This window comes from Rattus norvegicus, chromosome 1 (assembly GCF_021556685.1).
Source record: "Rattus norvegicus strain SHRSP/BbbUtx chromosome 1, alternate assembly SHRSP_T2T, whole genome shotgun sequence".
In the NCBI taxonomy this organism is placed as follows: Eukaryota; Metazoa; Chordata; class Mammalia; order Rodentia; family Muridae; genus Rattus; species Rattus norvegicus.
In genome coordinates this window covers 270,788,958-270,794,102 of record NC_141534.1, presented here as the reverse complement: position 1 = coordinate 270,794,102, position 5,145 = coordinate 270,788,958, and the positions used below count along the sequence as shown (strand labels likewise).

At 45.5% G+C, this 5,145-nt stretch overlaps 1 protein-coding gene across 2 annotated transcripts in view; it reads left to right on the top strand.

The window, feature by feature from the left end:
- Gfra1 (GDNF family receptor alpha 1) overlaps positions 1-5,145 on the top strand; it is a 232,525-nt gene that overhangs the window by 215,387 nt on the left and 11,993 nt on the right.

Below are 5,145 nucleotides of genomic sequence, written 5' to 3'. Positions count from 1 at the left end.
CAGGGAAGTTCAGGAGTCCATGGCCCTCTGGGACCTCACTGTACTTTCTTCCAAGCAACGATTGTGACCCCACAGCACACAGGAAATACCCTGGAAAGGACATCTTGAAGGAGACTTTTGACATAAGACACAGTGATAGAGGTTGCTCCCAGACCTAAGTAGGATGGACTGGAGAAAGAGAGTTTCAGAAGAGTTGGGGTTGAGCTACATATGATGGTTTGTATATGCTAGGCCCAGGAAGAGGCACTATTAGAAGGTGTGGCCCTGTGGGAGTAGGTATGGCCCTGTGGGAGTAGGTGTGACCCTGTTGGAGTAGGTGTGATCCTGTTAGAGTAGGTGTGGCCCTGTTGGAATAGATGTATCACTGTTGGTGTGGACTGTAAGACCCTCATCCTAGCTGCCTGGAAGCCAGTATTCTTGTAGCAGCCTTCAGATGAAGATATAGAACTCTAAGCTCCTCCTTAACCATGTTCCTGTCTTCTTGATGATAATGGACTGAACCTGTTAGCAGCCCCAATTAAATGTTGTCCGTATGAGTTGCCTTGGTCATGGTGTTCACAGCAGTAAAACCCTAACTAAGGTACTTCATGACAGAGCTGCCAGTGTTGAGTCCTTAGTAGATTTCTCGATTCCTGGAGACTGAGGCCTTGTCTTTAAGGCAGTAACCTTGGGATGTGCAGTATTAGTGACATCGATGTCGTATGTTTCTCTTTGCTGTGACAAAAACACCTGACAAGAAGCAAGTTCAGGAGGGAGGGTTTGTTTACAGATCCATCCTGGGAAGGAGGGCATGGCAGCAGGAACCTGAGGCAGCTGGTCACACTGCATCCGCAACCAGGCACCAGCGTGGAAAGAACATCAGTGTTTGGCTCGTTCTCTACTTACCCGGTCCCAGCCCACAGGATGGGGTTGCCCACAGTTAAAGTGGCTTTTCCTACCTTGGTCAACCTGATCTAGATGACCCTTCACAGACATGCCCCAGGTTTTACCCAGTACACATAAGCCCTCACAGGTATACCCACAGGTAAATATGAGAAATTGACAGTATTAACCTTCACACTGGGTTTTAGTCTTTGAAGGTGTTCTACTGTTTCTGCAGAATATAGTCTGCTTTCTTCAACTCAGTGTTATTTTTGTCCTGTATTTTTGTTTTGTAAGTCTTGGGTATAACCAACATTCCCCATGCATAATGCTTGGGTGCCTTGACTGAGTCTATTTCCTTGATCTGGGAGCTATGAAGTGATGGTAGGGTCATAGACACCTGGCCTATTTCTTGATTTCTTGGCTCCTGAGAGGCCTTGTGGCATCGCTGTGGACCAAGTTGCCAAGTGGTTTCAGGGCCTACAAGGTGGGCCCAGGTCCTCACATCAGGGAGGCTCCTGGGACAGTTAGACTTGATCTTTCTCTTTCTTGGTGCCAGCAGAAGAACTCAGAGGAAGCTGAATCCCAGAATCAACCCTATTAGCCAGGGGAGGAAAGAGGATATCATAAAAATGCTTCCTGACATAACTGCTTTATGGAGTGTTTTCAGAGTCCTTGAACTAAGAGAGCTTGAATTCAGAACTCAAAATTGGGTAGTACTCCATTAATCCAGAGACCCTAACTGGCATTTGATTTGTGTGTGTCAGCCCAAAAGGCCGAGGAAGCAAGCAGGCTGTAACAAACTCCCTCAGACAGGAACTGAGTCTTGAGACCAGGCTTCCTGGTAGGGAAATACACATACCCACTACATGTTAAATAGTAACATGCTTGTGCATATGTCCCAGTAACTGAGCGATTGGACTAGAAGGAAGGAAGGTGGAAGGACGGAGAGAGGAGGCAGAGAGCAGGGAGGGAAGAAGGAAGGATGGATGGACCTCCATTATGGGATGATATTAAGGGCATCACAATCCTTGCCTCAACCCCTGGGGTCCTACTAAGTGTCACTTGTGCGAGCCTTTCCACTCTGAGGCTCTGGTTCCTGGAATGGACACTGGAAGACACACCTGCACAGACGACAGGCTGTCCACAGAAGACAAGCCAGCCTGCAGATCAGGTGTTCTGCTGCCTCTAGGCAGCAGCTGTTATCAGATTGTGGGCTTGTAAAAACTTAATTCAGGTAACGATTTCCTCGTGATTGGCATGTTTGTATTGTAGCAAGTTTAGGTTCAGCATATCGTTAGAATACATAATGTCGTAATTTAAGATTATTTCATCAGCAGTAAGGGGTTTTTGTAATTCATTTAAAAAGTTGTAATGGGCTTCAGCATCTTCCGTATAGTTAATAATACGGCATTTTATAGCTGGCTGTAAAATTTCAGATTACAGTTTTTGCAATTGTGCGATTCTATTTTATAGTTTAATAATTGTTCAAATGAAGGAGGATGTAAAGATCCTTAAAAACCAATTTAATGACTTAGAAAAATAGCTTTTATCAGAATCTATTGCGCACCTTTAATGAACCCAGATGTCCCATTCCCCTTTTCAACGGAGGCCTATTTTTCTCAACTAGGTGCCTTCCCAATTAAGCACACATAGTACAGTAACTCTGGGTTACCATTTCTCTCTTTCTCTGCCCTCTTTTATCCCTAATCTCCTGCAAATAGAATAAACCTATTTGTTGAGTGAGCACAGGCGGAGGAGAACCCGCCAGGCCAGAGAGCCTCAGCTGAGCAGGCAGTAAATTGCTTCTCTCTTTAGAAGTATTTCCCTTTTCACAGACTTCTCCTTGATCACAGAGTCTCAACTCTGCTTCCTAAGTAGAGTCTCTTATTAACACTCGAGAGTGGCTTGTTCTTCACTGTTCTGTAAAGTGAGGGGCAAATGTGGGAGCCTTACATTATAATAATTTAATTATATGATATCATTATGAGTTATAAAAATGTTAACAGTATAGCATTCAGGACGAGGCACCATCTCATTTTGTCATTGAAACTGAAGTGTATGCTACTATATTTTTAGAGCATGACACGGGTAGGTCATTGAACAACCAGCATTCATACAATAAATAACTCTAGGCCAGGTCCACCAGCAGGGGGGCTTGAGGAACACCGTGCAGAAATTCAGTAGCAGTGTCCATGAGTGCTGTGTGGCTCTTGGACTGACAACCTCTGGTTCAGATCCCTGTCTATTTCATAGAAATGGTACTTGCCAGAAGGGATAGTAGATCTGGGGCAATAGATCATTAATTACTGTTTGGGTTTATAATGGAACCCCATTAGATGGCTGTGGACACTTCAGGCAACACCTTCATTCATTTTCCTGAAGACCGAAAGGGGTCTCTCAAATCTTTTATATTGGGTGTTTTGCCTGCATGTATGCCTGTGCACCGTGTGCTTGCAGGACCTGTGGGGTTTGATCTTTTGGTACTAGAGTTTACAGATTGTTATGAGACTTCATGCAGGCTTTGGAATCCAGTTCAGATCCTCTGGAAGAGCAGCAAGTACTCTTGTAACCACTGAGCAATCTCTTCGTCTCTGTAACACATTTTAAGCTCATTTCTCTTAAGCAACCAAGTAACAGCAGCTAGGGTGCTGAGGCCAGGCAAAGGATCCTGCAAACAGTAGGGAGATGTTCGCTCTCCAAGGTGCTTTGTAAGACAAAGAGGTGGTGGCCTGTTGGAGTCATCCTTGGGGAAGAGGGTGCTGAAGGGGGCGCTACACAATGGAACCAGAGTGTCCTACAGACCAAGATAAAGAGTCTTTTGATCTCCTTGATCTTGGGTTTGTCATCTCTCCTGTGGGTTTAGAGAACCTCACTGCCTAGGAGGGTTGGGATAATAAAACAGATCAGAATCTCCCAGCTCCAGTGAGGGGTTTCTATGACTGTTTTTGCCTCCTAAGTGGCCCCCTGCTGACTAGGAGCTGGGAGGAGCCCATGCAGATGGGACACCAAGATTCATCTGGAAAGTGAATTGAGCTTTATGAAGCAGGTCTGCTCTCTGTAGATGTGGCCTTGGGTTGAGCCGCTTGTTTATGTTTACTGCTGTCTTCTCCTTAGCATTGTTTAAAACCACTCATCTCAAACACCGAGATGGGATCTGAAGACTAACTCCCACATAACTCCATTCAGGAGAGAGCCATTAGTCTACCTGGGCCTGTGGTCTAGAGGGCAGTGTGGCCAAACCCATCAGAAGGACAGTAATTCAGCCTTGGACAATTGCTTAACCCAATTGCTGTGTAATAACCATGCTTAATAAAAAGCAGTAGGATGTCTGCCTTATCGTGACTATAAATATGCTCTCTTGTTCCGGGTAACCTATGAGAATACCTCTGAGCACACTTAGGTCACATACTATAAATAAATCCAATTTCTTGAATTCCCTACTGACCTTTTATCCTTAGGACTTCTAACCAACTGTGCCTCCCTGAATAATAGGCTGCCCAGAGCTGGAACCATGGGACTCACTGTGGAGAAATCTGCTCTGAACCTCTGCGTTCCTTCTCTATTGCCTCTCTTATTTCAGGTCCTAGAGGAGCCATGCTATGGAGGGCACTATCTGGAGGGGAAACTTGGAAACTGGGCACTGACAGATATTGTCGTCCGTCTGTCTGCCCTTCAATAGCAGGAGCCTCAGAGATGATGCAAGGCAGTTACTCCATAGGCCCTTAAGAGAGCAAAAGCCGCTCAGTCTCTCCTGACCCTTGGCTTCTCCAAGCGGCCATGTTTGCAGGCATTGTTCCTGGTAGTTGGACTCAGGATTGGGAGGTCCCCTTTGTGCTTTGTCCCTGCCTGAGTTAGCTCTGTCCCTGTTGGCTGTGGGACCCCAGTCATTATTGGGGTAATGTCTTCATTGGTCAGCAGGAAAGAAAGATCTACTTCTAAGGTTTCACATAAGGATTATTTGAACCAACAGGCAAGGGTCTGACCTGGATCCAATATTCAAGGGTGCTGAGGTCCGAGAAATTGTGTTCAGATTTCCGTGTGGCCACTCCAGGCTGTAGAAACAACCTCTCTGGACCCCCATGTCCAATCCGTACAAAACAGAGGTACCCACCCACAACAGATAGTTAGTAAAGTGCAGATGGACTCTTGGGGGAGGTTCTTAGCGGTGGGAACAATCACAGTCATCCTCATTTTGGGCTACTTGGTTTCCCCGTATTATCTGGAATATTTTTCCCTGCTGAAGTACAATAATTTGAAAACATTAAAATCAGATTTTCTTAT